This window comes from Carettochelys insculpta, chromosome 25 (assembly GCF_033958435.1).
Source record: "Carettochelys insculpta isolate YL-2023 chromosome 25, ASM3395843v1, whole genome shotgun sequence".
NCBI lineage: Eukaryota > Metazoa > Chordata > Testudines > Carettochelyidae > Carettochelys > Carettochelys insculpta.
Window position 1 is genome coordinate 13996879 of NC_134161.1, and position 22216 is coordinate 14019094.

General features: G+C 42.9%; 1 protein-coding gene across 6 annotated transcripts in view; it reads left to right on the top strand.

Moving 5' to 3' along the window:
* ARHGAP32 (Rho GTPase activating protein 32) overlaps nt 1–22216 on the top strand; it is a 407411-nt gene that overhangs the window by 185862 nt on the left and 199333 nt on the right. The gene's annotated exons all lie outside the window — the stretch shown is intronic.

Consider the following 22216-nt stretch of genomic DNA (forward strand, 5'->3'; position numbering starts at 1 on the left):
AAATGGGTATAATGATTCTTTTATTTTAAAAGCACTTTACCTTAGACCGTTAAATTTTATTTATCAGATGGCCAAAATATCATGAGCGTTTATCCTCATCCTGTGACAATATCATTGAGATGTTTGCACCTGGATTGGTAAATTTTCATTACTCTGTCTTCATGGCCACATTAATATCTAGCATCCAGATGATTATATCACTCTGGCATTCTTGGGAGCCATGCTCTGCAGAACCTGTTTATTTCCCCATCTGGTAGGTTGCATTTTGTCTAAATTGGCAGTGCAATCAAGTACCCATACATTCTGGAGATAGAAAACAGCAGGGATTATTTGCCCTGAGGTAGCTTTATGATAACGAGGAGAGGTTGATTTTCATGAACCAATAAACAGCTCTTTTTCTTCCTGCCTGGAATGTACAATCATTCACCTGACTGTTCTCTCACTGTTAACTCAGTAACTCTGATTGAGGTGATTATATTTTCTCTGTGAGTAACAACTGAATTTTTCCAGCTCAAAGTGCATTACCCACTCATTACGCCATAATGGCTGGCCATTATATTGCAATAGTCTTTAGTATGGAACTTTAGCCTTACCATAAAATGTAGAATATCTAAATGTTTGTATGAAAGTTCAGACACAAATTTCTTTTGGGGGCTGGTGAATTCTCCCTGGATTTGCTATAGCATTTCTCGTCTGACTTATTTGCTGTATGTAGCAAGAGTTTGGTCATTCTTAATACACCTGCGATTCCTATGTATGCTATATCTGTTGACATGCATGTTGTGTGCATACTAACTTGCATCTTCCATGTGGTGTTTTCAGCTGCCTTCAGAAGACACAAACCTGATTCTGATTTCACTTCACTTTGATAACTTCAGTGCAGTTGCATGAGACTTCATTCAGGTGTGAGATAAAAAACAGGTCCCTATTCACCATCCATTACATTATGATGTTTGGTATATAAACTCAGACACCCTGTGGTGGAATGAAAATCCACTCAGATCCTTATCAGAAGTAGTGGTTAGAAACTTGTGCAATCTTATTCAGTGGCTGTCTTAATACTTCCATGAGCATCAACTATTAGGCAGAGTATAGACTCTGCCATAACATCTGAGGACAGATCTTTTGATGTGCTGAGATGCCGATTGCTGGACACCCCCAACTTTTATCAGAGCATGTTGCAAGAGCAGGTGGTTTCTGTGGGTCCCAACCAGTGCTGTTGAAGTCAGTGGAAATGCTCCTTGTCGAGTTAAATAAGCATTGGGTTCCAGGCGCACCAGTGAGGGCTGGAAGGAGGGAGTAGGACAGAAGAGAAAGTGAGGCCTGCTAATAAAACCTCAGCACTCCTTGTCTTCCAGTGCACATAACAGAGAGCTGTTTTAATGTAACACGGAAACACATAAGCTGCGTCTACACGTGCACGCTACTTCGAAGTAGCGGCACCAACTTCGACGTTAGGCGGCGAGACGTCGAAGTCGCTAACCTCATGAGATAGGAATAGCGCCCTACTTCGACGTTCAACATCGAAGTAGGGACCGTGTAGACGATCCGCGTCCCGCAGCGTCGAAATTGCCGGGTCCTCCATGGCGGCCATCAGCTGGGGGGTTGAGAGATGCTCTCTCTCCAGCCCCTGCGGGGCTCTATGGTCACCGTGGGCAGCAGCCCTTAGCCCAGGGCTTCTGGCTGCTTCTGCGGCAGCTGGGGATCTATGCTGCAGGCACAGGGTCTGCAACCAGTTGTCAGCTCTGTGTATCTTGTGTTGTTTAGTGCAACTGTGTCTGGGAGGGGCCCGTTAAGGGAGCGGCTGGCTGTTGAGTCCGCCCTGTGACCCTGTCTGCAGCTGTGCCTGGCATCCCTATTTCGATGTGTGCTACTTTGACGTGTAGACGTTCCCTCGCTGCGCCTATTTCGATGTTGGGCTGAGCAACGTCGAAGTTGAACATCGACGTTGCCGGCCCTGGAGGACGTGTAGACGTTATTCATCGAAATAGACTATTTCGATGTCGCAACATCGAAATAAGCTATTTCGATGTTGGCTGCACGTGTAGACGTAGCCATAGTGTGGAAAGGGCTTAGGGAGAGCAGTTTGTGAATCAGCCCCATGAAATGTTCACCTGCTGCTCCAGTTTTTGTGGGACACAGCTCGTCTAACAGTCAGTCCTCAGACTAGAGGATTCCTGTGTGAGAGAATACAACAATCATTATTTCAGATTACAGAAACATTGGTCTTCTCCATGTTTGAGGTGTTTTGTTTTTTTTTAAACACAGGCAAGGATTAATTTATGTTAGTCAAGTGCAGTTGATAAAACCTTGTTTTTAGTAATATTTCAGAAATGCAAGTTATGTCCCAACTCTCTGTGTGATATTGAATGTTATTGAATTTTGCAATAGAGGCAAAGTTATTTTCCCCATTCTTAGCTGTGTTTGATTCATTCACCCGTTATGAAAGAACTTCATATTTTCCTGCTAACAAAAATTTCAGTTCCCATTTCCTGTGTTTGAAATGAAGTTTCACTTGAAATCGTTGTTTTATGTTTCAGTGAAATTTCTTGCAGCTATAGCAATGGTCATAGAAACATTTTTGTGTGGTTTGACTTTATCGCCCTGAAAGTCCTATTTGTCACTTATGGGTCCCAGTCACCTCTGACATGTAGTGAGCCACGTTGGTCTCGTTTGGATGAACTGGCACAACAAGTTTTGCTGGTGATTGACTGTTTATATCATAAGCCTATCTGTACACTGACCTTTCTCGGTGTGTGGAAGCAAGAGCTGGCAAATTATCTTCCTGTCCAATATCTGTTAGTGGAGTATTCCCATGAGATGCTCTTCACCCAATGTTATCTAATACTGGTGAACTCCGTGGATGGCCATGTGACATTGGGGTTCTCCTTGCCACTCCCTCATGCCCCCAACCCAAACACAACCTATTTCTTGCTAGGAGTGAGGATGTTGAAGAACAAATTTTCTAAGCATTACAAATGAGGCTTTTCTTAGAGTCTTCACAAAAATCCAGCACATGATTATGACTACTCCTCAAAATTAAAACAAAAACTCTTTTTAGTAGGTTAGCTGCCTGTTTGTTCCTTTTTAAATAAATCCACATTTAGGAAAACAACAGGGGTTAAATTCTTCCTTCCAGTACACATCTTTAACTCCATTAATTTCAGCAGAATTGCACAAGAGTGTCAAGAGGGAGCTGCATTTGGTTCAGTCAGATTGTAGAACCATCTTTACATTAGGCTTTAGAAAAGGCAGTCACCTCCTGGGTATGGTAGAAACGGACTAACTCGTTGAAAAAGAAAAACATAGTAAAGCCTGATTTCTCAATATTAAAAATGAATAATAAAAAATTGCCTTTGTACTTAAACACTCCCTCCAGCCATTGCAAACATTGCAGGATTGGGAAGAAAATCAGAAAATTAAACTGACGAGAAGCCTATCTTTTTTTCTTTTTTTCCACTTACTAGACAAGCTGGGTAAAATAAAAAATATTCTAGATTTATTCAAAGGCCGAAAGCTCAGAGGGCTGGTTAGATAAAGATGCATGTAAGTACTCACAATGAAAGTCTACAATCTAAAGACCTAATTCTGTGAGTCCTTATGTATGTGAATAACTTTACGCACATTAGTAGTCCTGTTGACTTCCACGGGACTATTCATGTTCTTATTTATACATTGGCTTAAGTGCTTTGGACTAGGGCCTAACTAGGCAATGGAGGGGGTGCAACAGCTGGAAAATTAATAAGTAGTGAAATTTATCTTATATGTTGTTAATTCACTGTTTCTTTTATCTATAGATCTATTGTAACCTTTTTTTTTCAGTTTATAACTTAGAAGCACTATCATGGTGTTGGAAGGTTTTTGTTTTATTTTCTATATAAGAATTGTGTTTGTAAGGAGAGATATGAATGGAAGAGGGTCTTTAAAAATGTACAGAGGAAGCATAAAAAGTGACATATTTATACAAAATTATTTTGGCACTTGATATCAGGGCTTCAGGTTATATGATTCGTTTGTTTCGAATGTATCCTGTTTAACCTGTGCTCCTGCTGAGAATGGTGAATTTCCAGGAAAGGTGGATTCTGACTCTTTTCTCTTTCTGGTTCCTCTTTTGTGTGTACAGGTCTTCTCTGAGCCAGGTAATAGAAATTATTTTTAAATGGTGATGAAAATATAAATTAGCAAGTAGCTGAGTTCAAGCTAGTGTGATACTATAAAAAACAAGAAGTCGTCCTGAGGCACCTTATAGACTAACCATATATTGGAGCATTCGCTTTCATGGGCAAAGACCCACTTTGTAGCCTTCTCACAGGAAAGCTAATGCTCTAATATATCTGTTAGTCTATAAGGTGCCACAGGACTTCTAGTTTTTGCAGATACAGACTAACATGGCTACCCCGTGATACTTGTGATGCTACAGGAAATTGTTAAAAATCCCGTAGAAATTGTCTGTATGTTCTGTAGGGATTGTCTGACCAATGTCACCAAAAACTAGGTGCACATAGTTCTTCAGTAAATGGCTTCATACCCTTACAGAACTTCCAGATGCCCTTCATTTCTTCTGCCCCTTATCCCTGCAGGAGAGCTTCAAGTTCACATGTCTTGCAGGAAAGAGGTGAATATAGATGTCAGTTGTGGAGGAGGTGGAGAAAGAGAATGGCCTCAGGCCAAGCAGCCAGTAATAGTGTCAAAATTGTCATGCAGCTAAAAACTCCAGAGAATTGGAATGAAAATGTCTGGCCTCAGCAGTGACATTCAGAAAATGCACTGTATGCTTTCAGCTGCTTGCGGGAGGTTTCCAGATGCCGAAGTCACAGGAAATGGATGAGGCTGAAGTTTTTGTTGTGTTTTTCCAGAGGTGGATTTGGCTCAATTAGAAAATTTAGGCTCCTTATATGGAAATGGGGCCCACCCACCTGGAACAACTTGCAGGATCCACAGCCTCTAGCATTTTGCTTTTAAAACCATTGCAGGCCTTCTGCATTCATCATTAATTCACTCCTTAAAACCTGTCCTCTTGGACAAACAATGCATAACAGAGATTCACATGTCTGTAACAGACAGTGTTGGAGAAGGATGAAGATGAAAATGTGACTCTAGCATTTCCCATGCAATGCTTTATTAGACATCCAGCTGCAGTGGAGAACAAGGCTCACAGAGTTTATTTACATCATTAGCTTTCAAAAATATATTCCTGATAATACCAACAAACAGTTCCAAAGCACAAAGAAGCCAGAACAAACAACATCCCCACTGACCAAACCTAGCACAAGGCTGTTAGTCTACAAGGTGCCACAGGACTTCTTATTGTTTTTGAAGATACAGACGAACTCAGCTACCCCTCTGATATTGTCACCATGCAAGGCACTGTATTTAGCTGTATTGAGTGGAAATTCATAAACCTCATGATAAAACATGCACAGATAAAGACAGACATCATCTTCCTCTCCAAATGCAAATGGATGGACATCATACCATGTGTTAGTCTGTAAGGTGCCACAGGACTTCCTGTTGTTTTTAAAGAGTGATAAAACATTTCTTAATGGGTATTTCATAGGGAGGCTGAAGTTTGGGTTGCTATAGATCTCACCAAGAGGCTAGCCACTGATCACTCTGACGTTTCATTCAGTAAGCCTTTGATAGAGTAGAGAAAGTCCATGTGTATGTGATATGCTGGTGTGATGGAAAGCCCCACACTAGCCAGTAAAAAGGTTAAGGAGCTGGAGCTCGGTCAGTCTGTCTTAGCCTCGTTTTCAGTAGGTGTCATCAGGCCATCCCAGAGCGTCCTACATCCCTTCTCCACATGTATAAAACTCCATGGCTGTTGGGTACTTGGGGCTTTGCTCTCCAGACACTGGGGTAGGGAAGGGAGGAGCTCAGAGCTTGTGCTCTGAGGTAGAGTAGTAAGGGTGGGGGCTTGTGTCCCATGGAGAGGCAGGGCTCCAGGTTTTACCTGTGAGGAGCAGAGGGCAGGAGTGTCTTGGGGCTTCAGCCCTGATGAGGCGATATGCTGGGAATTGGAGCTTTTGCTCTTTGGGTTTGAAAATATGTATTTTCCCCTTCTATGCATTTTTGAAAAGGCTTTATTTCTCTGTGCATAGTACTTTGCTTAGTTTTAAAACAGTCCATGAAATAAAAATGACTTTCTCCCAGTATGGGGCATCCCTAGGAGTCCCTGATAATTGGGACAATCACTTAATTGGCACATTGGCTTCCACTGGAGTTTGCCAATTAAAAGGATTCAATTATACCAAAATGGAAGTTGTATCGTGGGCAGTAGGTGCTAATTTATTAACAATCATTTAATTTTAATTTGCAAAGCAGGAGAAGTAATATTGTTTGCTCTTTATATACACTGCAAAGAGGGCAAACCCATTGTGCAGTACAAATTTCCACCAAGAGGAAAATGTACCAGGCATCCAAGATTTCCTTGTTTTCTTAGTGTGTTGTGGAATCCAGGGTAGTAAAGATTTCATAATTTTATCCTGCATGTAGTGTTGTCTGAATGCACCCATGCTTTCTCAGGGTGTATACCCAAGAGCTGCCCACCTTCACAAATGCTCACAGATTTCTTTCTATCCCAAAGCTCAGCAATTAACAAGGAATTTACATTCAGCCTGGAAGTAATTTGTTAGCATTTGTTCTGCTGACACCTGGCAGGATCCTTGTTAAGAGGAAGAAATTGTCTTAGAGATGGCTATTAATGTGAAATGCTTTGAAAAGGGACAGAAAGGTAGCCCTGTTACTCTATACTAACAAACAAACCAGCAGTCATGTGCCACTTTAAAGACTAACAACTGAAGAATTTTGAAAAGAGGTAAAGGAAGGTGTGGATGATTAGCAGACAGAGCAATTTCCCAGTTTAAACTATGTACTAAATTTCTGCCAGAAACATTTTTCTTTACCTGATGTCTTTTTTTCCCCTTCATTTCTTATATTGCTAATGTGCTGCTTACCTCAGTTCTGTCATGTATGGATCTTTGCACCTAGAAATAAATACAACTGAGTTTAGGCTGGCCATTTAAGGTCTTTTGCCCTTGTGGGTATGTGCTGTGTCTTCGAACATGCTGCTGTGCATTGCAGTAAATGCTGTCTTCTTCAATGTGAGGTAGTTTAGGCATGTTTGCATAACAGCACTAGCAACTCTTCCCTTTAAGTGGCAAATAAATAAATAATGGTGCTGTAGTGTGATGGCTGAAATTTTGAAAGCTCACTTGTAATTCAAAGCTGTGGTTGCCAGAGCAGCGATAATCTTCTGCCACATTGTGTATGAAGTGTTTTAATATGCTTTATGCAATATGTGCCTATGCATATGGTACGGTATGTATACCACTCTACTAAATGGCGTGCACAATTTCAATATTAAGTGTAATTTGGCAAGGAGGGCCAAGTTATGATGAGTGTGGGAACTGCAGTTCTGAATGTTGCGATTTTTGTGTGCAGTTTAGTTACAGCCATGTCAGGCCCAGGATATTAGAGAGACAAGATAGGTGACATATTTTATTGGATCAACTCTCTCCAACAGAAGTTGGTCTGTTAAAAGATGCTACCTCACCCACCTTGTCTTTATGATGTTTATGTGTTAGTATCTTTACCTAAATATGCTAACCCTTTCATAGGTCTCTGATGTATGCTGAAGATCTTATGGTTGTTCCCTGTGGGCTTGTCTACACTTGCCCCCAATTTTGAAGAGGGCATGTTAATCAGGGTGATGGGAGATTACTAATGAAGTGCTGCGGTGAATATGCAGCACTTCATTTGGCTAATTGTCCTCCGCAACAACTTGGAAGTTTACTCCCCTAAATTTTGAGGAGTAAAGGCACATTTCATAGTTGCCTTGCAGGAGAATTAGCCTAATTAAGTGCTGCATATTCACTGCAGCACTTCATTAGTAATCTCCCAGCACCCTGATTAACACGCCCCCTTCAAAGTTGAGGGCGAGTGTAGACAAGCCCTGTGTCTCAGTGTTGTGTCTTTCTAGTGACAACAACACAGATAGTACCTTCTGGGTTGAGACAGATCCTTTATGATTCAGGGTACAAAGGATAGGATTAACAGTGGAGAGAGAACTGTCTTGTCACCTTTGTAATTGCACAGTGAGGGAAATGCCACATTTACTCTTTGCTTACTTGATAGATAAGACTAGATTTCTAGGGCTGTCAATCAGTTTTCACCAGCACCGGGTTGCTTAGGAAAAAAATAATCTATGCGGGAGCTGAAGAAATTGGCTGCTTTATAAAGAACCGTTTTAAAAATCAGCATCCTTTCACAAATCATGAAAAGCTGGTGTTTCACTTTCTCATCTTTATTTTCCAAACCAAGGTATGGATCTTAATTGCAGTCCATCTGGGGAAGGCAACTTCAGAGTTTCATAATGGCTTCAAGCTTGAATGTTCTATTGTGCATTTCATATACAGGTGGAGAGAGCATAACAAGGCTGAGACAGGTTTTTGAATCACTGTTCATACATTTACAGAATTTACATCTCCCACCCAAAAAAAAAAATCAATAAAACCCTTAGTGGGAATTCATTTCCTGGCATGATTCAACAATGGTCAATTAGCCACTGAAAGTTATGGAGATACTTGATTTGAACTGTTGTCCTGCACATTCAGTGTCAGGTTCCTTTACTAGGTGGTGGTGTAATGACAAGCAAGCTCTCTGTGTAGGCCTTTGTACAAATAGTATAATTGTGGAGATTTTGAGCATGGTCTCAGGGAAACTTGCACGTAATAGCCATAATTTTGCTGCGTTAGTCATAGCATCATTGTAACAAAGTTGGCATAGAACTTGATGCCGGGCTTTTCCATTCATCAGAGTTTTTAAGTTGCTTGATCAGAGTCACCCTGCAGAAGAAGGTGTGCCTCATTTAGTCCTTTACCCAGGGCTGGATTACAGCATCAACACTACATGTCTGGAGGTGTTTAGAAATAACAGTTTGGAGAGGTGTGAGCTGCCCCGTGCATCTGAGTAGTGTGTTAACTTACAATTCAAGCAGTATTACCCACCAGAGGACTCTGTGTGCCCCTTCAGGGAGCCAATTTCATGGTATGCTCAGGGTTGCCTGAAAATTCAAGCCCTGCCCTTTAAATGTGAGTTTCCAAGTGGTCACCTCTAAAGTGGCAATGAGTCCATTCTCCTTCGTATATTAAGGATGGCATTTTCTAAAGGGCTCAGTGTTCACCTATTGTTGCCTCTGCTGGATTCATTGGTAAAAATACCATTAATGTCAAAGTGCTGAGCACTTTTTAAAATCTCAGCCTAAAGATCTCATTCTGGTCTTGCATTGGTGTATCAGGAGAAGAGTTGGACCTGATTTATGTTACTTTATTTTACACTCAGGACCAGCCAGGTTTACACTCATATGTATATTATTAAATGCCACTGTTGGATTAAAAGAAAAAGGGGAGCTAGCTTTCAAGTGCACATCCACACACTCTCATACCCTCCTGCACGCACACTTACACAGGCGAAGAATTGTGTAGGGACAGTGGAGGAAGCCAAGGCATAGCAGGTCCAATGTGTTCGGCTAGAGTCATGAATCCAGGGTGGCGAGCTGATTGTAGGATCCCCTTCCCAGCCTTCTCTCTTCTCTGTGTAGTACTCAGGAGCAATCAGTACCACCCATGTTGGGGAGAGTGGGAGGGGCCCTCCTCTTGCCTCCCCAGGCAGCTGAGACTAACTCCTGGAGAACGGTGATGGCAAGAAGGTCTCCCTTATAGCTTTACACCCATCTTTTTATCAAAACAAAAAGCAGTCAAGTAGCACTTTAAAGACTAGCAAAATAGTTTATTAGGTGAGCTTTCGTGGGACAGACCCACTTCTTCGTGGGTCTGTCCCATGAAAGCTCACCTAATAAACTATTATGCTAGTCTTTAAAGTGCTACTTGACTGCCTTTTGTTTTGATAGTGTACAGACTAGCACGGCTCCCTCTCTGTTACTATCCATCTTTTTATGTGTTTCAGTCCATAGCTCTTGTCCTCTCCTATTGCCCCAGGATTCTGTATGACCATGAGTCATCAACTAACAGCAGATTGGACTTTAACCTTCTCTTGCCGGGGCCTTTTTCTCTCTCATGGGCAGAAGATCTCAGGAATGTTACTTAATTTACACTTGCAGTAAGTAATTTTTCTTCCCTGCTCCTCTCCGCTTTCACCCTCCATTTGTCAGTTTTCATTTCAACTTCTTTTGTCTGTATATTTTGTCATGTCAGTTCACTTTCAGCACTATTTCCAGTACTGCAGTATCTCCAGATCTGAAGAAGCAGCCCTGCCCCACAAAAGCTGATTACCTAATAAATGATTTTGTTGGTCTTTAAAATGTTACGTGACTGCTTTTTTTGTTTTGTTACAATACAGACTAACATGCTACCTCTCTATTTCTTGGGTGGGTATTTTGCAGAGCACAGTTCTGTTATTCTCTGGCTATACAGGTGCCGTAGGCATGTGGTGGTCCAGACAGGCTGGCTTTAGTGATTGATTTCATTACACACAGTCACACTTTCCTTACTCACGCAAAGGAAAGCTCACATCAGAAAAAGTAGGTTCTTTTACAAAGGAACAGTCAGGATTTCTTACAGACTTACGATATCTGTAAACAATTTCTTACTAACTTATATTTACTTAATACAGGCCTAGCCACTGCTACGAAACAAAGTTTATGGAAAGTTACAGGGCTTACATCTGCAATGTACAGGTCTGAGTGGAAGTTTTTTACGACATTTCAGACTGGTGTAAGTGAGATCAGAAATTAGGGCCACTGAGTCACATTTTACTTAAAGTTATGCCAGTGTAACTAGGAGTAACTCTAGTGATATAAATAGAATTATTATAAGGTTATATTGACGTACCCTGAGAACAGATCCTTTGATTATTTTGTCCAATACCACTTCTGGTTCATGGACACTCATGTTGCAAACTGGCCATGCACCCTCCCTCCCAGTTGTTTTGCTGATCATTCTGTTTTGGGTAAGCTGAGCTTTAGTGAGGACGGGAACTTTTGGTTCTGAATTTCCTGTTGTTCTAGTATGAGTCTTAAACTGTAAACAAGAAATTACTGCTCTTCTTGAAAGCATCTAGAGGGATCATTTGGCATTGTTAGACAACCAAATTTTGTAACTATTAATTCTTAGTTTGTGGTACAGCGTTTTTCCTTCTTTTTGTATATGGTGAGCTAAATATTATTGGTTACTGAAACTACACAATACTGTATGTATATTCTATTACACTAACTACATGTTAGGGCTGGCCTGGTTTTACCCCAACCTCTTGGGGCTGTAGTATAAGCATGCAGGAAATTAATGGTTGAAAAAGTCTGTCATTTAAAATTCTGCCTATCTAATCACTACAGGACAGAAGGAGAATTTCCTTGGAGAATAAAGGGGCTAAGCCATCAATTTTTGCAGAATCCAATCTTTCATTTAAACTCGGGGGTGGGGAAACTTTTGGGTGAGGGATCACAGATCCACAAAAAAATCAGTCAGGGGCCATATAAAAGTGAGAAGCAAAAGCAAACAAAATCCTCACTGATAAGAGTCCCTGACTCTGACACCTTATGCTCCAGCACCAGGGCAGGGAGGGTGGAAAGCAGAGGACTGAAGTCCAGGGCTTCCCCCATGCCAGATTAATACTTCTGGAGGCATAGGATAGGACTAAAAATGGGGGGTTCAGTGTGTAGGAGGGGTTGCTGGGGAGCAGGTGTGAGGTCTGGGCAGGAGAGAAGAAGCAGGAGCGGGCTAGGGGTGGGTGTTTGGGGTCTGGGTGGGAGGGAGGGTGTAGATGTGGGCTGGAGTTTGGGGATCTGGGAGGGATGTAAAGTGGATGAGTGGGCTGGGGCATCAGTGCGGGTGTTCAGGAGTGTGCTGGGGTGAGGGGTCTGGGTGGGAGGGAGTGTACAAGAACAGGTTGAGGGTGAGGTTATTGGTAGGAGGGGGGTGCAGGAGGAGGTAGGAAGACTGGGTGGTGGGGAGGCACTTACTTTCATGCACCAGCACTGCTGTCCCTCAGAATGGCAGCACAGAGAAAACGCCCCAGAGAAGCTTTTCTTCCACTGCTCCCAAGTGCAGCCCCTGCTGCTATGATTGACTGGAATTCCAGCCAGTCAGAGCAGGAGGAGAAGCCTCTCCAGGCAGCATGTGTTTCTGTTCCCCCACACTGGGCAGAGGTGGGAGAGGGGGAGGAGGAGCATCAGCTGCAGAGGTACAGGTGGCAGCATGAAGAGGCTGGAGCTGCTTCCTGCCCCCACCAGGTAGGGCTCACAGGCTGCATCCAGCCCCGGCCCACCTACCTTCAGCCCATGAGCGCTGGGGCTCCATACCCCTCTCCCTACCACGGGCTGGGTCTGGGCTGTTCGCTGTCTTCCTCATTCTGCTGACACCACTACAGCCTCTGCTGCTGCTCTTAATTTTCCTGCTAAGTTAATTAAATTCTGGTCAGTCTAACTTCTGTTCTGAACTTCATGGCAGTGGTATGTTACTGGTGTCTATACAACTGAACGTTGCTGTGACACTCAGGTGAGCAAAATAGGTGGCTCTTAAACTGTTTGTGCATTCAGAATCTACACTGAGTGACTGTAACTCCTAGAAAAATTGACATTCTGGGCCCAGTTTAGCTTAGTGTTGGCCTGCTAAACCCAGGGTTGTGAGTTCAATCCGAGAGGAGGCCATTTTGGGATTGGAGCAAATGGGATGCCAGGGATGGTGCATGGTCCTGCCAAGAAGGCAGGGGACTGGACTAGATGACCCTCCTGAGGTCCCTCCCAGTTCTAGGACATTGTGAGTGTGTATTTCATGGGTGCAAAATCAAGGTAACTAGTGTGAGAAGCATGCAGTGGGGCTGAATATGCCTTGTTTTTGCTGCTGCCTTCCCAGGTTACAACCCCCATTCCATATCCAGATCACTTTGTTGTAGACACAACCTTTTATAACCACCTTATGCTAGACACATTGCCAGTTATGTCATCACTAAATGTGCCTAGCGGAGTTCCACTAAAGTTGCACCTGCTTGTTCTGAGCTGATTTCAATCCAGTAATTTTGATTCTTTTTTCCGTGTAAAAGAAATGGTATTTCAGCACAACAGCCCCAAAGCCTTTCTTGTTCTTTTGTGTTTAAACTGCAGTTGTGGAAGAGAGGAGCAGATCAATAGACTAGAAATTGTGCCTCTAACAGTGTTGTTTTCCCTCCCTCCACCCCGCCCCCCCCTTTTTTTTTTAAAGTAAGTAACTGAAATCCAGGCATGATGTTCACTGAATATTTTGCTCCCTGTGGTTTGCTCTCAGAAGCATTCTCTACGCTGTACAGAAACTTTAACCCTGGCTGCCTTTCCCACGCTTATCATATGTGAAGTTTTTGTTCCCTAAAGTACATTCCTTAGCCAATATATTGTTAAGTAGGGCAACGTACTGTACACAGTGCCTTTTGTTGAGCTCTTTGTTAATGTAATAAGGAACTCTCACTGTAGCCTCTCCATAGCAGTGTTGCATCTAACCTTAAGGCTCCCACGTAGTTATCATGCTAATGATGTCCATGGGAGCTGTTCACTCATTTGGCTTGGTGCATCTGTTGTCTCTCTTAAAAAAAAAAGCAGGAAATGCACATTCTTGCTGGGAAGAGCTACCAGAGTAGGAGGAAATTTGCTCCACGTCCATGGCCTGAAGAAAGGCTATGCAATATTCCAGTTCCACCAAGTGGATCTTAGTAAGGCTTTGTGGACACTGGCAATTGAGCACAGAGCTTTCATCGTTCACAGGTGCTTACACCCTTTTCTGTTCCCAAAGGTTTGCTGTGGCAAGTGCTAGTGTGAACAGTAAACAAAGCTAACAGAGCTCCTGGGGGTGCAAGTTTTAAATAGCATTTATGCTGCCCAGAGTTTAACTACATGGCAGTGTCACTAAAAGCTGTGTAGTATAGAGAAAGCCTACATCTTATCCTGGCCTTCTGCATGAGGATGAATTTTAACATGGGGGGGTGTTCAAAAATACAAGAGCGGGTATCAATGGCAATGTTACCTCTAAGTTTTTTCCACCCCTGTGTGAAGTAACTTTTGTTACATGCACCAGAATGTGCGAGTGTGCACCGCCAGTGGAAACATACTGCCCGCTGTGAGTGCTCCGCTAGTAAGCTAGTAGTTTGGATCATTCCTGGGTGGTTGCCCAAGTGCTCAGCTTAGAGGGAACACTAGTCACTGGATTTGTGCGAGACGCTCTCTGTTTCCAGGGACTTGTATTACATATTGTTAGGGCTGGATCCTTGCTTTTAGTGACATACATGCAGGCCAGATCATGAGTATATGCAGGAAACTGCCATTGAAGAGTGTGAGATGAATAACAGCGAGTGTGCATGTGATGCATATTTCGTAGCCTGTAGAGCAGCAGTTCCCAACCTTTTCGAGACAGGGACCCATTTTGACAATTCAGGAACCAAGGCAATTCCAAAGGGGGCATGGGGAGGAGAAGGTACACCCTGGGAAAAATGCACCCCCAACCCTCTAGCTTAAACCCCTCTTATCCCCAAAATGCCCCCCATCCCCTGGCTTAAACACCTCTTCTGCCAGCCTTATACCCCTCTCAGCTAGGGTTACCAGATTTCTCAAAAACTTAGTGGGACAGGCAGCCCCACCCACAGGATACCCAGCCAGGGCTGCCTATCCTGCATAAGATTTCCAAAAACTGGGGTTGGGGGCAGGGCCCCAGCAACCCTGCAGCTGGGAGCTGGCTGGGGTGCAGAGCCCTAGCTGGCTTTCAGCCCACCCCTGCCCTGCTTTCCCGTCCCCAGGCTTAAACCCCTCTCAATCCCCCCGACCCTCTCACCTATCTTACAAGAGTTCTCCGCACTGCCGCTGCTGCTCCCCGCTGCTCCTTTGCTGGGCCCCTGCTGCTACTGCCATCTCCTCTTCTGTGCGGCTCCCCCAGCCTTCCTATTCCCTTCCCCCACCTGCACTGCGGGCAGTTCCCTGCCTTGCTGTGATGAAATGGGATTCCATTTAATTGGTTTAATGGCTGGATCCCTCCTGCTGGTCGTTGAATCAATTCAGTTGAGTTTCATTTCAGCACAGCAGGGCAGGGCCTGGGAGCCAGAGGATTGAGCAGCGGCAAAGCCGCAAATGGCTCCTGTAAGAGCCACATGTGTCTCAGAGCCACCCAGCCGGTGACTGTTAGCAGATGTAATTGTGACCAATGAGTTAGGAATCCCTGCAGTGTAGTTACATGAGACCAATAAATGATGACATAGCTCCTCCTCTCAGATACCTATGCTGGTCTGAAGATAGAAACAACCCTTAAAATTGTCTGCTCATGGCTGTATTTAAAGGTCTATCTTTGAGGAGCAAATGCCAGGAATAGGAAAACACATTCCAGTGTGATCCTTGAAAGAGATAGTTCATTGTAAGTTACACCCATGCAATAATTACTGGCTAAAAAGATTCAATCACATTGATGAAGAACATGAAAAATTGAGTTAAAAGTTCTAAGCTGGTGTCCGGAGTTGGTGTACCATACCAACAGCAGGCATTGCTCTTTTTCTCATTAACTCCTTTCATGTGCTGAGTTACAAGCTTTAGAATAATTGAATTGCTCTTTTGTTTTCTCTTGAGCAAAAGTGTTTTCCCATTATGTCCACATCTAAATAGCAATATGTGCACTTCTCCAGTGCCTTTCATTCAGGAATCTCAGAAGCACTTCAGGAGACTTTTTAGTGACTGCGATTCCACAACATCCATGTGAAATCCTGAAGTATTACCCTGTTTTATGGAGGCACAAATGAAAAACAAGAGAGAGGTGAAAGTGATTTGCCCAGGGCAATGTAGTAATTATGTAGCATAACTGAGAACAGATCCAACCTCTTGCTGAATCACAGAATCACCGGTATTGTGCTTAATCAGTGAGACTACACTTCCTCCAATTAATCCAACAAGAATTTCTTGCTTTGCTTTAAAAACGCACACAAAGCCTACAGCTGCCGGGTGTGATATGACTAGACCTTTTCAGGCCTTTGTGCAGGGGGATCAAAGAACTCAGCATTGAGCGTGGAACAAGGAGATGATTTAATAATACAGATTTTTTTCTTTTGGTACAGTTACTCCTTTTTGGTAATCATTTGACAGAGTTCTCAATCCTTGCTCAATTCATTGCTGAGAATGCCTTTGTGCTTTGCCGAAGTTCTCACAGCTATTTCTCTGCCCAGAATGACCAGAGTTTCTGTAATTAAAGAGTATAGCAGGACCTTCAGTCCTTACTTGCTGTATCTGGTAGTGAAATGTATTTAATCCTTTCTTACTGCAGTGCGGGGGCCCCACTCGTTTCTGTGCAAGGGCACACTAGACTACACAGTTGTGTTCTTGTATTACATCTTAGAACAGAAGAGAGCCCTTGGTTGGCAGTTTTGTACATAGGTGATTGTTCAGTGTGTAACTACTGCACTCTGCTGATCAGACCATGAATAGCATTTAAATCCTTTCTATGTTTGCAAACAGACTCAAGTTGTAAATTCAGTTTCCTCTCCCTTTTAGAAGCTGTTGATGAGATAAAGGTAGAAATGAGATTTTGTTTTCAAACTGAGAATTTGCACTTGTCCGAATAACTGGCGCAAACCCTGATCTGAACTGAGTGCGCGTGGTTGGGTTTCTGACTGTGCTAGGGGTTCCCCACCCTGCTCTAAATGATGCTTAGAACAGGGAGAGGCTTTTACCTCTGAGTGCTTGGTGGATATTTATAGAACGTTTTTTTTATGAAGGTGAAAAGTGGTAATCACTGTAAATAGTCCATGGGGGTAAAATCTTTCAAAAATTCCCACCAAAAGCAATTAATTATTTTTTTTGGTTAGTTCCAACTTTTAGCAAGATGCCAGCACAGTACTTTATTGAAACAATCAGGCGGCTGAACCCACACATGCAGAGAGACTCCATATCAGCTTTGAGATGTATTGAGTGTGGGGATGGGAGAAGGGTTGTATGCACCTATCAGCTATCCATTCTGTAACAGTAATCTTCATTCCTGTGCAGAGGATCGGTGCGCAAAGTGAGTGCCCCACAGTGGGGAGTAGCCCATAGAACTTAGTGGAACTGTGGGCGGGTAGTTTTCAGGATTCAGATTTGACACAGCAATTTCCAGCTGTAAAAGGGAAAATGGGGATAAGAATTCTGGTAACAGGATGACATGGGTACTTGGTCGTCAAGTAGAGTAACATTCAAGGGTAATGTTCTTTGAAGAACATGTGTCACAATTCCCCCTTGAGGTCACGCTGTGCACAGCAGAGTGCTGGGGTGCGGGAGCAGCAAATTTCAAGAAACTGTCTCCAAGGCTACTCTGTGCCCCTCTAGGGCTGAGCAGAGAATCAGGGGGCTATACCCATCTGCCCTAGATGCCAGCTCAGCTGATGAGGATTCCTGCAGTGCTTTGTGCCCCCAAACTGTTCTCTTTCCCTGCCCTTCCACACCAGCGTTGTGTGTGTGCACCAGGGACTGCAGGCGGGGAGTTGTAGAAGCTGTGCCTGTCCATGCTGGGCACTCCCATGTGCTGGGAGAGGATGTAGCTCCCTCTGTGCCACCTTGTTAACTGTGGTAAATACTGGAACCCTTTTATCAGACTGTTCTCTCCTTTTACTTGAACTTGCAAATTGGACGTCTTGTCTTCTGTGCTTCAGAGGAGCCTTTTTAATGGACTCAGTCAGGTCTGTTGTGAGTGAGAACCCTTTCATGCTCTGGTATGCTGTGAACTTGTCAGATTGAAATTATTTATGCCTGAGAGGTTTTATGTCATTTAAACTTCACTGCAGCTGCATTAAATAATGATTGCAGATATCAAGACCAAATTTTTCAAACAGGGCAGCTCAGGAAGTGAATATTATGGGTGCTGGGATTCCAGGGTCCCTGCTGGTTTTATTAGTAACATTTTCCAAAGCACCCAAGTGACGGAGGTAGGTGTCTAAGTGTATGTCTACACAACAGGCTTATTTCAAAATAAACTGTTCAGGAAGAGCTATTCCAAAAGAACTCATTGTGAAGTAACACCGCTACACACAAAAATGCATTTAGAAATAGCACTTAGCTCCTTTGAAATACAGCATCTACACAACAGAGCCTCTTTCAAAATAGAGCTCTATTCCCTGTCTTAACTGCACCTATTTTGAAATAGCTGCTATTGCTCATAGAATGAGGTTTGTCTATTTTGAAATAAAGCAACCACTATTTCGAAATTATAGATGCTAGGATAGTTATTTTAAAATAACAGCTGTTATTTCAAAATAACTTTGCTGTGTAGACCTACCATAAGTGTCATTAACTTCTAGTGGGACATAGGCATCCAAATCTCTATGCCTAATATTCGTAAATATGGCCCTGTGTGCCTAACTTACATCACTCAGAGATCGAAAGTATTGGCCAGTTGCTTATAGTGAATGTATGGATTTTACTTTCAGCCAGAGATGAGCAAACTTTATGTCAGGCCCCACTTTTAATGCCCCCACACCTTCTCCCTGTCTAATTTAATCCAAACTGATGGAAATTTTGGTTGTGTTTATATGGCAGGGGGGGACCCTTTGGACATGTATAAGAAAATAATTCTGTAGAATGTAAAAACTGTATTAATTGGTATATAAATGTGAAATGCACATGCATACACAGTAATACGTTTCAGCATTTTTAATGAGGTGTATGAGCCTGAGACCCAGCAGCCATTTGTGCTGCACCTTCTTATGAGTGCCCGCCTGACACTCTGCTCACCCCTGACTTACTCTGTGTGAATATTTTAGTTCTGCATTCAATTATTTAAAAAATTATTGGTTAAAACGAGAATTCCACTTTGTGAAAAAGGTCAAAGTGTTGACTTTTCTGCTGCATCAGGATGCAACAGGGCCTTCACAAATTCTTGGTGGGAGAGAGGAGACATGCATAATCCTTCTCCCAGTCCAGCAGCTGAGTGGTTAAAGCATTTGATTGGAGTAGGGATACCCAGGTTCAAATCTTCGCATTGCCTGCTTTATCCCACATGAGGAAAGTTGTCTGTCTCCATAAGTCTCTGCTGTTGTATATAAACAACTATCCAATGGGCCAGAGAAAGAGAGAGAGAAAGGAAGGTAGAGCAGAGACTTGCAGTTGGGCCATTCAGACAGCAGCTGAGTAGTTTAACTGCTTGGACTATTGGTTGGTCTGTCAGGATCTCTGTTTTTGATCAGAAATTCAACCTAATCAACTTCATAGTGAAAGTTTTGGCTTGACCAAAATTTTGTAACAGAGCAATGTTTGTTGGAAAATTCGCAATTAGCTCTAATAAAATCATTCTCTTGCCACAGACAGGCTTGCTTCAAAACCCATTCAAGTCAATAGATTGCATTTTGGATTATGCTCTAAGTTGTTTACCAAGTTTTGGACCAGTGCATACTTAAACAGCACTGCCATTTAGCCCTAAGAATGGGAATAAATAATTTGCATAAACAGATATGCAGTTACTTTGTTTCCAGGGAATACCGATGTATAAAAACATAAGAAATGAAAAGGAGCAGCTGCAGTGGGTCACTAGCTAATTTTCAAATGTAAGTAGTTCAGCTGTTTCAAAATGAGTTTTAAAAACAAATTACTGTGGCAAGGAGCACAAAAGGTGACCAGTCCCTTTCTAGTGGATTTTGTTTATATTTGGAGGGAAATATAATTTCAAGTGACAAATTTTTGGCAGGTTTCTGAGCAAAACAAGTGTAAACACACAATGGGAACTAAAATATGTACATACTTGGGAGACACACAGTTTTATAATTGCAATAGTATATGTTAGTGGCTATTTATCTGATTTTATTTCTTCCATCTGTCAGTACTTCCTGTAATTACTCCTGGGCTTGGGTGGCAACCATCGTCCCACTGGTGCTTCCTGGTTTGAGATTTCTCAGTCTGCCCTCTAGCAACGGGATTGCTTTTCTGCAGCGAAACCTTGATTTTAATATTGAAAAAGAGTATATTGCATCTCATTGTGCACCATTTAAATGAATAAACACTGATGGGCTAGAGGTATGGATCTCCTTCCATCATGATTTAGGCATAATTCAGTTGAGAACTGGGAGGGAGCAAGAGGAGACAAACAAGACAAGTGCATTCTCTGAAGTGTCCTGTGCAGCTCCCCTTGCCCACTCTGCTTTGAGTCTGACACAGTGTGATCTTTATCTGCTGCTGCCATTTGGCTCCGAGCCTATCTTTTCTCATCAGTTTCGCTTATCTGGTTTCACATAGCACCAGATTCTGTGGCAAATGGGAGATGGAAAATTATTTTTCATCTCAAAAGGGTTCTGTTCCATGGAAATCGAGAGTGGCAATATATTTCAGGTTCTAATTTCAAAAATGTTCACAGGAGTGGAACATTTATTTTTGTAGTTAGTTATTGTATTATGTGAAAGAGCTACAACATATATAACAGTGGCTGTCATCTTAGCACTTCCAAGGAGACACTCAAATGTTTTATTAATGCTATTGACCAAATTTAATTGTCTGTAAAATAAGACAGGTCAGGGATCACTTTATTTAAGGAATTATGTTTTGTACCTATTTTTCCTTGAAGCAAAGTGGATGTTTTAAACATAGACTCTTTGTGAGACAATGAGGTTAAAATATTGCTTAGGCAATCAAAATGTACAGCTGAATGTCCTCAGCTCCAGTTTAAATCAATAGTGCCCAAAGGTGGAGGAGTCATCATTCTTAGTTAAAAGTAACCCTTCTCTTTACAGGGCAGTGTTTAATGCAACTTGTGTGGAATTCACCTCTGTGCCGATAATAATGTGTGTGCTATTTATGTCTTATGTATATCCTCCAGGATTTAGCCCTCATTGCTTAAAGTCATAGAATCCTAGGGCAGGAAGAGACGTCAGGAGATTGAATCCAGCCCCCAACCAGACTCCTTATCCTTTTAGTTTAAACCTCTTATTTAAAATGAAGAAACTAAGTAATGTGAGTGCTTCTTCATGTCCATTCCAGTTGAGGGGCGTGCTTTCAAGATGCACGGATGTCGGAAACTTTTTCCCTAGTAGTCTCTGTAACCTCAGCCAGGGAGCCCCCGGGAGTGCTATTGGTATAAAGCGCTATATATGAGCCTGCTGTCCCACCTCTCCCTCAGTTTTTTCTTGCCGTCCATGACCGCACTGGTACATTGCTGGCTTTTCGTGTAAGTGTGGCATTCCCTCATTCCAGTTCTTATTTGTTGTTCTCAGTTAAATCATTCTCTCTCTAGTGTTAATTGTTGTCATTCTTGTGTAGTTAAAAGCGGTGGATAGTAACTACAGTCTGCCTCAGGTTTTGTGCTGTGCCACAAGCCCAAGGCTTGGAGGTTTGTGGTTTCTGCCATAAGCCAATGCTCAGTCATGTCGACTGCTGCTGATGCTGTCTGGGGGAGACTCATTCAGCAGATTGTTGTAAAAATCTGCAAATCCTTCAAGTTGCATATGTACAAAGAGAGGGACTTTTCACCTGTGGTAGTTATTGGTAGAAGTGGCACACAGGCCAGCAGTACCAGAACAGCCAGGACCGAGTTCACCAGGGGCGTGGTGCAACCCAAAGTCACTACTAGAGAGTACCGGCACTGCAGTGGGAACCCCAACCATGGCTCCGATTTAACTCCCCAGGGCTCAAGAGGTATGAGAGGAGTGATAGGGGACACTGCCCTCTCCGGTTCACCAAGTCACCTTCGAGTCTCAGAGCCTCCAAACAGAGGGAGATGGTGTGACAGGCTTCAGCACCACAAACACCATTGAGTCCAACTCTGGGTGGCTCTCCCACTAATCATGATGTGGTGGACTTGGTCGTGCCTTCTACACCTAATACGCTTGAGGCAGCTAAAGACCTCATTGAACTTGCCACCCCGTATCAGCAACCTGTCGCTTGGAAGCTTACAGCACTGTTGAGGCACCCAGTAATGTGAGGCAAGTCTGTGATCATGACCAGGGACTTGGAATTGCTGGACTGACACTGGGCAGCACACTGACCCGTCACCTGATTATGTCTTTTATTCTTGATTGATGGTTTTTGTTGTTGTTTTGGTTTGCTTAGGCTCGGATTTTGCAGATATTTAAAATTTTTTTTTCCATCTTTAGGTACTTAAATAGCTGGCCTGATTTTCAGTAGTACTCTGGGCATACAGCAGCTTCCATTGCCTTCAGTAGGAGTTCTTTGGGAGCGCAGCAGTGTTGAAAGCCAAGATGCTTAATTAGGAGCCTAAAGTTAGGACTCTAGTTTTGAAAATCTCTTATT